Here is an 11,554-nt window from a genome sequence, read left to right as displayed (position 1 = left end):
AAGCTTATATTCACGGTTGCTGCCTCCCATCGGTGTTCATGTATTAATGATCCAGTTTCAAGCCATTTAATCCTTGGATAATCCCGTGTAACTGAAGAAAACTCATGATCTGGCCATCCCATAACTAGACAAGTGTATCACTTAACACCTCAGCAGCTCTATCATAACCCTAAAAACTCGGACATAAAGTGAAACTTTCAACAAAAGACAAAACTTCACCTTTTCTTTGAATATTTACACCTGGCATCCTTTTTTAAATATCTGACTGACCTTCTATAACCTCCATGCTGGCATTAAGTCATCTCTTTAAATATTTGCTGACCTCAGCATTCAAACTCAAGTTTTCAACATAACCAGTCATCTACAGCAGTTTCGTAGCGCGCTACGAAACTGCTGTAGGTCATCAAAATTAAATACATGAACCTTAAAGCAACAATAACTCAAGTCTGTGATTTCTTCAGTCATTCTATACAGGTGTAAGGACATCAAAAAGTCTCAAAAAGCTTTAAAAAGACGATGGCCAAAATATATCAAAATTTGGAAAACACATTCCTCCTTGAATCATTTAGCTAGTTTGTCTAGCTTTTCTTTCAGGCTGATGACTTCTTCCTTCAACTTCTTGTTCTCTGCTCTTAGACTTGCATTCATTTGTTTCATAATCTTTGCCTGCTTCAGAGCTGGCACTGTCCATACATAGGCATCAGATACTGAGCTAGCTTGACTGATCAAACTTGTTTTACCTTTCATTACAGCTTTCTTATAGCTTGTATATCTTACTGCCTTTTCTTTAAAAACATTTTGAACCTGAGGTATTTCCTTACTTGCTCCAGCTTGTTTCTTAATGGCAATCACATTTCCACTTTGACTGATAACAACCTTATTATCCTTGTTCTTGTTTTTAGCTGCTTGGACTATTTCAGAGAAGATTTCAAGTGTCTCTGTCCTAGGCATCTCTGAAGGTGCTTTCTCTTTCTGAGCTTTTTCCACTTCTTTCATTTGCCTTCTAGTCATTGGTCTGCGTGGTTTAAAGGCATACTCTTCACTTGGTTCTTCAAACTTTAACCTTTTAGAAGCCTTTGACTTCTTAGAACTTTCAGGTGAGGATTGTGTTAGATCAATATGCATTGGTGATACCAATTGATCTTGCTCAAGTTCAAGTGGTTCAATTTGGATTGGATGATCTTGCTCTAATTCAATGGCTTCAAGTAAGTCATTTAAACTACCCTTTGAAATAGGACTTTCTTCCACAGGGGCTGACTTTCCTTTTTCTTTGCTTAGCTGGCCTCTAGTTCTCACCCTTGAAACCCTTTCAACTTCACTGGATTTAGTTTCATCTTTTCTTTTGTGAGTCTTCTGTTTTGATGACTGAGGTGTTTCCTTAGGAGATGACTTAGAGGTTTCCTTTTCAGATACTCTAGATGATTTTGAAGTTTTATCTACTGATGCTTCAGGTGTTTCTTTAACTGTTACAGACCTCTCTGATTTCTTTGTTTTAGCTTTGGGCTTCTTATGGTCTGTTATTTCTCTCCTAATTTCAGCCAAAGTAGTTTCCTCACTCCTTTCTTCTCTTTCTCTTACAGGTAATGGAGTGAGGCCCGTTTTACTTGGGAAACCGGCCATAAACACAAATGAATCCCAGTCTTTACCAATTTTATGTAGGCTATCCAACACCAGCAATTTAACCAGACCATGATGAAAAAGAGATGTTTCATAAGCATCTTTCTTTAACTGAATCTTATCACACATCTTGCTAATACTCCTGAACAAGTAAAAAGGTATGTCTATTGAACTCTTACCAGTGAAGTGTAACAGCAGCTTGAAGTGGTATGAGTAGACTTTGTTGTACCTACCCTCACATGTCAGGTACTTCTGGATACATGTCAATAGCATAGCATAATTCTCCTTTAGATAGCTCCTTGGGACAGCTTTAGTGAGATCTTCATCTACATAAGGTACCTTCAAGAACTCCTTACACGGACCCATGTCAAACTTGAAATTCTTGAACCACTCTTGGCCACCCCTCGGGATTTCTGTGACAGTAGAAATGACTTCAGGAGACACCGGAAACTCCAACATGGCCACCTTCGAATTCAGTCCAGTGAAGTTCAATGCAAATGCCTTGGTCACTTCTGCATGTCCACCCTTTAATTTTTCACAAAATCGCCAACAACCAGCACTTCGAAATGCCTTTGCTACCTCCTCATCTCTGAGAGTTACATCTAACCCCTCTGGCTCTGTTCTCACACATTTACCCGAACGGTGTTCCTTTCTTTCCATGCTTCTTTGAGTATTTTTACACAAGGGAATGACGGTGGTTTGCAGCACGAAAACAATCTTTAGTTGTAGAGAGCAGGCTCGCTTGCAGTAGTCCGTTTAAAACAAAGCTCAGGCTTTTCATAGAGCAAAAACATTCATATGATATGAATAACTCATTATGGAATGTCCACCCCCTATAACGTCCTCCAAACTGACACACAACTATATGACTTCGGACCTTATGGAAAAATAATGGCTAATCATGACATAGAAAGGGTGTGAAAAGACAATCATGACCGGATTTGTGACTCACTACTCTCGGATTAGACATTCAGAGAAAAACGCTGCAAAAAACCCTGAAACTCCGATTTCGTAGCGCGGGCAGTTCAAATTTATGAGGATGCGCTACGAAATCGCTGACAAACAGAGCGCTACGAAAACACGCAAACATTATTTCGCAGCAAAACTGACCAATCACACCCGCGCTGCGAAACTGCGCAAGTACCAAAGACATCATACCCGCGCTGCGAAACTGCGCAAAGTACCAATGACATGACATGACATAACTAACAATGATGGAGGGTGTCTAATGATCTTGCCTTTACACGAATTCTCATCCACAACTCTTGAATTTCAAATTTGAAATTGACATCAACTAACAAACCTATTTACAAGACCTCAATACTTTATAAAAACTTATGGACAATCTTATATACATGAACTATAGTTCCTAGTGATAACACAACTGAAATTAACTCAACCTAGGCTCCTAAAATTTAGGAATCATTGTACACAACTCAACTTAATCCCTCAACTCGAATTAACTAAGCTAACTGAGTGATAACAACTCAGTTAACTTATTCAAGTTGCCTTGTGATGTGAAATTTCAATTTTCTCCTAATCTAATCAAAGGGAAAATTAAATTAGGAATTTCTTGCTGCATTTTCAACACAAACCTAGTTACATATTTCAACACCTTCTCAAGCTAAAGTCTCATAAAACAGTTGTTATCACCAAAAAATTGATCATCTAACCTAATTTACTAGATGGATCGAAGTACACCATGTAAGGCCACTTTTACCATAGTAAAATTGCTTTCATTGTGAGAAATTACATAATAAACCACACTTGTTAAGTAATTTATAATTAAACCCGTGAAGAATAATTAAATAAATCACTATTTATTTAATTTTCTTCTAGGAATAATTAATTAAACCATTGATTAATTAATATTCCTTGTCATATTTGAGCCAGTGATGAAAAATAAACAAATAAATTATTAATTATCTTTTTTTTCTCTCGGAATAATTAATTAATCACTAATTAATTATTATTCCTTGTTAAGTTTGACTAAATCCCTCAGGAATAATTAAATAAATCATTATTTGTTTATTATTCCTTAACCATATTTCTTGAGATGATAAATAAATCATTTATTTATTTATTATTTCTAAATAAAAGTTTAAATACTTTTTCCCTCCTAACCAAATATAATAAAATATTCCAAGTGGTTATTTCTAGAATGGGGTTAATAATATTTTTTTATTGCTCATTATTCGAGGATAACTCAATATTTTGTTATAAATAGAAGGGTTTTCCATTCATTATTCACTTTTGATTATTTTCATTGTTGCACTCACTGTTGTAACTCTGATTATTATCACTGTCACACACCATTTTTCTTTCCATTTGAGTTCCCATTGAGCTCAAACTTTTTATTTATTGGGTTTACTTATTATAAAGGAGAGAGACTCTACACAAGCTGAAGGCGTTTGAGGATAGCCAAGAACCCATCCCATAAAGGGGGACTGGTAACATGTATTTGTTCCCTTCACATGTGTTATTTAATAAAATCTATTCTTTGTATATGTAGTTTCCATTGGATTATTGGAGTTACCCGCATTTATTACTATTTCATTCTATTGTTTAACTATGATTGTGGCTTAGATTGGAACTTTGGCAAGTTTTGTTTCTATCATTTGTTGCAGATCTACAATATTTAGCAACCATTTATATTGTTGAGACTGTTTGCCATCCACAGTCTTAGGTGATTTCTTTCCGTACACCTTTGAGAAGAAAAAACTATAACAAAATTGGCGACTCCCCTGGGATTTTACTTCAAATCCATAAACCTGGGTGACCTGCAATTTTCAGCTTAGGGTTTCTTAATTTTTCAAACTCTTAATGTTGTTTACTAGCTTTCTAACACTAGATCTGCCAAATTTCTAACTTCCAGAAGTTTTCTGGTCTTTTTTGCAGGTCACAGGAATCATCCGCAATAGAGACGGCAAATTTTTCCAAGACTTCCCGACATTTAGACTATCATTCATAAGATGACAACATATATCAGGAACAAGACATATGCTTCTTTATTGATTAACAGTAGTAAGTACATGATAGATAAAACGATCGAAGCCAAAGGAACTGATGAAGCCTTCCTTTGAATCTGTCCAGCCCAAACCACAAAATAACCTCTCTAATAAGTGAAAGAAGATGCTAGATAAAGATGTTGAGCATCTTTGTAAAGGAATACAAGCTTTCCTAGAGACTAGCAGCGCAAGAGGCATGGGAAAAATAGACTTGATATGGGGGAAATCGATTATAATGTCGATATCTCTCTTCTCATGTTAATTAGGCCTACCTAAGGGGTGTATATATACCACCACAAATTGGTTATTTGAGTTAGGACATGGGCTCCTATAGGTGGGCTCTCGGTAAAATCTATAAACCTCGCCCGAAAAATATCATTTTATTTTATTTTTTCATATTTGAAAATGTATACGTGGGTATAGTGTTATGGGACCTGCATATGTACATGTTTTTGTATGGGAAGAGTCACATATGAAATTTGAAATACAATTTTTTAGTATAAATTCAAGTCTGCATGGGAAAAGGGACTGCCTAGAGACATAAAAGAGCATCAGGTCTATAGGAGTGTTGAATGATTCTATAAAATATGCCCCATAATATATGAGGTTAGAGGGGAACATGATGGTCAAAATATATTAAGTATAGAGAAAGTATTCGTTCGAAAACCTGGGAGGAGATCACCAGATTCCAACCCTTCAAATACTTTTGGAAGGAGTCAAAAAGACTCATGTTTGAGGCGGGCATACCCATGCTCAAAAGTAGTAAAGCATGATTGTTGATCAAGTATAATGCGGATCCAAAATGTATCCGTAAGTTTACAAAATGAGCTGAAGACGACCATGTGAGAAACTGTTTGATTAACGGTCATTGATGTATACCATTAAAAAATGTGAGACAACTCACCAATAATGATAATGAGTGTCAAGGTACCCCAGTACAATCTAACAAGTGTGAATAGATGTGTTGAAGTCGAACACTTGAAAGAATCTACCAATAAGGAGACATTGATGTATTCTCACAATCGATAGTGAAGGAGTTTGCCACTGATGATTCCAAACCCTAACGTACTAAAAAAAGGACTTTAGACCTTGTTCCCTAAGAAATGAGTTGGATTTTATGGGAAAAAATATGCTGGAAGGAAGGCATTAAGGAATCCCACATCAACCAGTGCGAGTTCTACCTACAGGCCAATAATTTGGAATAACTTGAATGAATAAATATGAAGTAACCATTTCGAAGTACATTTTCAGCATACACAAGATGTGGCTAGTGCATGACATAAATTTTCTGAACCAACTAATAATGAAATCTGATGCAAAGGCAAGGAATCCACCAATAGGGTCAAATGAAAACCAAGATATTGCACTAATCCTAATGTGTGATAATGTAAGCTAACGTCGAACACAATGGAAACCAATTAGACAAAGACCCATAATAATTAATGATGTTGATCACAAGGTCACCTATCAATGATGTAAATAGGGCCAAGTGGAACTCTAGGTCTAATCTCAGAGAAATTTGTCACAGTCGATAAGAGGATACCCTCCAGCAAGAATTTAATGGGACCTTCTTAACTAGCATGAGTAAAGGACCAAATCATTGATGTGATACTGAGAATAACTTGACAGACTAGGTATGGCCAATAGAAATGAGTCAAGATACACCACAGAATGGACAACAACAAGTTTACATCCCTTAAACAAAAGAATGACTTGATGTGACTTTATGAAAGCATAAAATAACTTTGTATAAGTTTTCTATGCAAGAGGTATCAAATAACTCTCCATATGATTGGAAGAGTTAACCAACCAGTGGAGGACTGACTCAAGGACAAGGTTATAGCTTCCCTAAAGTCAAACTAAGTCCCATCCAGATGGAGAAAAGACTTGCTTTAAGTACTTTGTTTAAGGGTGACATGACTAACTCTTGTTGCCATCAAATGATGAAGAAATTGTCCTGTTTCCACTCTTTTTTTGGAATATTTAATTCTTTTGTCTTTTTCATATTATAAAGCTTGAAAAATAATAAAAGAATGTGTATAGTACAGTGGAGAGAACGAGTGTTAAAGGAAAGTGCACTAGTTCCTAGGACTGGAACATTCTTATGCTCAAAGCAAGGTGGTGGATACTGGTCATCAACACTCAGGGGATGTTCACTCCACAGAAAAAGGTGTCAATTCACAAAGGCTAATGAATGCATGGTTTTATCTTTTAGAATAGTCGTGATCAAAACTAGCTTATACATGAGTCTAGTGAAGTCGGCTTAAGGCCAAAAGGGGTACAAGTGGTCAATATACAATGCAATAGTACAACTCAACATGTGGGAGCCTCTAGGGTACAAAGCCAAAATAAAAGCGAAGGAGAAGAAGTAGGCTTCAACGCAAAGTCATGGCGGGACTAAAGAGGACTCTCAAGCCTACATAGTATTTGCAGCATGGTAAACATATGCTAGCGAGGTTTTAACTAGGAAGCTCATGGAAGGAAAGGCTCTACCACTATGTTACAATTTTACAATGGTCAAGATGCAAAATGCAATGGAAAAGTGATATGTCTTAACTTATATGCCAATTTAGAGTACAATACCTGCCAAGATAGATCAGCAATCATGGAATTGAAGAAACAAGAAAAAAATCACTAAGTGATAAGAGAATCTTCATCACCCTGAAAAAGGCCCTTCCCAACACTTCAAGCAAAGGTCAAAAGTTCATAAAAATAAAATAATAAAGTTAAAAATGAACTTTAGGAAAGTGGGTTTAAGTTTTAATTATAAAATGGAGTTTTGAACTCACCCATTTTCATTCTTACCATCCAAGTGTTGAGGAGAGAGATTTTGGAGAAAATTTGAGCAAGTTAATCCAACCAATTCCACCAATGAATCTGGAAACCATCAACTCTAGGTAATTCATAACCCTAAACTCTTCCATTGAAGTCAAAATTTTTATAGATTAGATCGTTTTTTGAGCGGATTTTTTAGATTTTAAAACCAGTTCTGTGTATACGTGGGTCTACTATTATCGGGTCACGTATAGAAATCCATATACGCAAGTTACTAAAGGAAAAGTCATGTATATATGCATATGTCTCTTACAAAAGTTGCGAACACACAAATCTAAGTTCAGAATTCAAGTTCTAATCAATGAAATCACTCAATTTTTTTCAGGATTTCGATCATTGGGAGGGAGAGAGAACACAGTGATGTGGATAATGAAGTCTTAGAATATCAAGAATCGTTGGATGGATTGAAAAATTGTGGTTTTATCAAATTCTTTATGATAACCAATATGAGAGCTCAAACTCAATTATCTGAAATGTTGATAAATTATTGGGACCCGGAGCAAGAGAAATTCTTCGTAGATTTAATTCCTTTTCAAATTAAAGTGGAATATATCTACTTCATTACAGGTCTCTCCTGAAGGGGAGAAGCAATCAATCTGAAATGCAAGGCCAATAGGGGCCTTAATATTGTTGATTATATTATTGTATAATATGCACCAGACACTAAAAAATTTGGATCCAAAATCTCGATTAAACAAACCATGAGCCTGCCTATCAAGATCATAATTTTCACCATTGTTAGGATATCAGGCTTAGCTTCGTTACACCAGGCCTCATGACCAACTATGTTTCTAGCAGTGGAATTCTTGAAACCAATAGTGTATGATTGGTGTACAACAATCTTGGTCAATATGAAGAAGAAAGTTACATCAGTCAAACAGGGGAAGACAAAGAAGTTCAATTATGGTACCATTATCTGCTCATTTTTCTTTGAGTGGATTCATGCACTACAACCCAGAGTAGCATCTGTAATCAATAGTCCTAGAGATTCAAGGATGGCCAGATGGCCAATCTTGATTAGGAGAATTGGCGGAGGCATAGCCACCTAAGCTACCTTTGATGACGAGTTCTTCTAGTGGTGCGAGCAACAAGTAATGGCCATAGAGGATTACCTATATCTAGGACTATACTTTTGAGAGGACTCAGAGTTAGTACTTCCTAAGGGAGCTACATGAGGCAACATTGGAAAGTTTTTTATTTTTATTTTTTAACATATTTAATTTTTGTTTTTGTTTTTAAAGATAATATCAAGAAATTTAAAGTCTTTTGTTTTAAAACATAAATCCTAACAAGATTAAATGATCATGATACATATGTGGGACCAATGAGACTTGAGGGTCTATTGAGGCATATGCATTGTTGTTAGGTGAATAAATCACTTCTTTCGGATAAGAAGGATCTCCCTAGATGATGGGCCTCCAAATTAGACACAAAATAAGGCCCATCTAACATTTCTTAGGCACATGAAGGCTATATTAAACCTCTCCTTCTACACTTAATAATATTTTTTAGTTTTAATATGTTCATTATGAAGGTTTATGGATAATTTCATATTTGTGCCTAATATTATTTATTTTTGTAGAATATTGTGGGAATATTGGGCAGATTATGAAGATTTGGAGGAGGAGATAATTTAGGGACTTTCTCCCTACTACAAGAGAATCAATATTGGACAATAAATCAACAAGATATTATGAATTTATTGCACAAATTTTGGAGCTCCAATGATTGAGAAATGCAGGAATGTGTTCCATGTCATTTAATGCAGATTCCTAGCGTTGGGAACCAAATCCACTATATGAGGGATTTTGGAGGGGAAAGCTTTCTTAGTCTTCTTGTGGAGAAAACTTGTATGTTTGCAACTGCACTTTCATTTCTAGCAGGGATGTAATCGGGTTAATTCAAATAATGAAGCTTGGTGCCATTTTTAGCTTCTAAAGCTTGGTATCCTTCATACGAATTTTATTTTCCTTGGGCTTTGCCATCCCAAGAGCCTCAGAGCCCTTTTGTATAATTTACTTTTCTTCTTTTCACTTCTTATTCTTATGCATCTCTTGTTCTTGTTTTTCCTATTTCTGCATTTAGTATTGATGATTTCTTGTTGTAGGATTGAGTTAACTGGTTAAAGTGAGTTCTTTTTCAAGAAGACAAGCATGATTTCATCCTTCACACAGCTTTTGAAGGTCACAGTAATCATTGAGCTACTTCGATTAGCTTGCTTATTCACAAATCTAAAAATTTTGGATGTCCCTTGTAGCAAATAGTAGTAATTTTCTGCTATTTTTTAGAAGAAGCTAATGAGGATCATTTGAGTTTATTCCACTTGAATTAGATCATAAAAGCATTCAAGTTAATAAAAAAATTACCCCATTTCATTTTCACTTGATTAGGTTAGGCATTTGATAGAATAAATAGCTCACTAGTTCTCGAATTTCTAGATTTTAGACTATTAATATTATGTTATTTTTTAGCACATGTTAACAGGGGTATTTTTGAGTGATTCCAGTTGGAATGGAGACCTAACACATATTATTCAATAATAAAAAAATTTCCCATCCCATTTTTATTTGATTTACTTGGTCATTCGGTGAATTATAACTTCCTATGGCAAACTTGTAACTTCCTGTAGCACTCCTCTAGCATGTGTAAAATTGACCAGATTTCCTCAAAAAACTTGGTTTTTGTCTGTTAGGGTTGAATCATAACCCCTAGGCTCTAAATCCATGATTGAGGAAGAATAAAACACCAAATAGGACATGCCTTTTTAAAAAGTAGATTAGGTTTATTTATTTGATTTCCTGCTCTTAGGATTTTAATTACAAATTGTTCTTCTTGCCTAGAATTAATTTCTTTTCAAAGTAACATTTCCATTTATGAAATTAGTTTAGGATTTGATTTCATTACATTCACTCCATTGCATCATGACAACTAAAGAAGGACACATTGTATGTTGCACATATAGTGTCTATACCTCTTAAGTTTGTATGAACTTCGTGTTGATAATTAAAGTTGGTAGCCTTGGGAGTTGTAGCATTCTTGTTGCAATACTCAGCCTCATTACTTTTGGTGTTGTTTTTAGGGAGGTTTCAAAGTAGGTATTGTTTTATTCCCTAGTTGATCCATTTCTTTTACTTTCTGAAAAAACAAAAAATTGCATTAGGCATCTTTCATTTCAAGAGCAAAAATTTTCATTGCATTACCATTCTTATTTGGAAAAAAAATCTCCAACAACAACCCCCCCATTTGATCACGTGGTGCAGTAAGAGACACATAACCATCCACTTTTGTAGGTAGAAGAAGAGGAGGTGGCAGAGAAGGTAGAATAAATGGATGGAGATGATGACAATGAATAATATCATCTTGATTTCCCATTCAATATATTGATGTTAGTGTGCATATGAAGAACATCCCTCCATATTTCTTTTCCAACTTCCATGGTATGGGGTCAAAGGATCTGGAAACCTTTCTCTTTGAATTTGAAATTGTTTTTAGATCTTATGGTTACTTATTAAACACTCAAAAATTTAGATTGTTTTCGACAACATTGAAAGATAGAGCTCTTAGATGGTTCGTGAGTTTAGGGACTAATTCAATAATATCATGGAATGGTATGAAAAAGATATTTCTAGAAAAAATATAAAGATCATGATATTAAAGAAGAGATCTTTAGAATGATTAAAAAAGAAGATGAGAGCCTTGAGGATCTAATAGAGAGGTTCATGTATAATTTTAAGAGGGAAAAATTACATCATGTAGGATCAGACACACTAAAAACCCTCTTACTTAGAAATATTAGGGATGAGTGGATTGATATTCTTGATCTCATGAGTAGAGGTTATGTATACCAATTATCATTTGAAGAATTTTTTTAAACATGAAAACACATATCAAGAGGAAGGGCAAGAGTAAGTAAATCAACATCAAAATCAGCAAGTCAAGCTAAACTTGGAAATTTGTTTGATGACTTTAAAATAAAAACTCTTAGCAATCTATGTGAACAAGTAGAAATGTTAAGAATTCAAGATGAGGAAAAACAAGATGTTGATATTTGTGTTTTCCATGCAAAATCATGTGTTATTAAATATTTCCCGTCA

Source organism: Pinus tabuliformis, chromosome 4_2 (assembly GCF_031772625.1).
Source record: "Pinus tabuliformis cultivar Carrire ecotype Pingquan chromosome 4_2, CPIR1, whole genome shotgun sequence".
NCBI classification, from domain to species: Eukaryota; Viridiplantae; Streptophyta; class Pinopsida; order Pinales; family Pinaceae; genus Pinus; species Pinus tabuliformis.
This window is presented reverse-complemented; position numbering follows the sequence as displayed.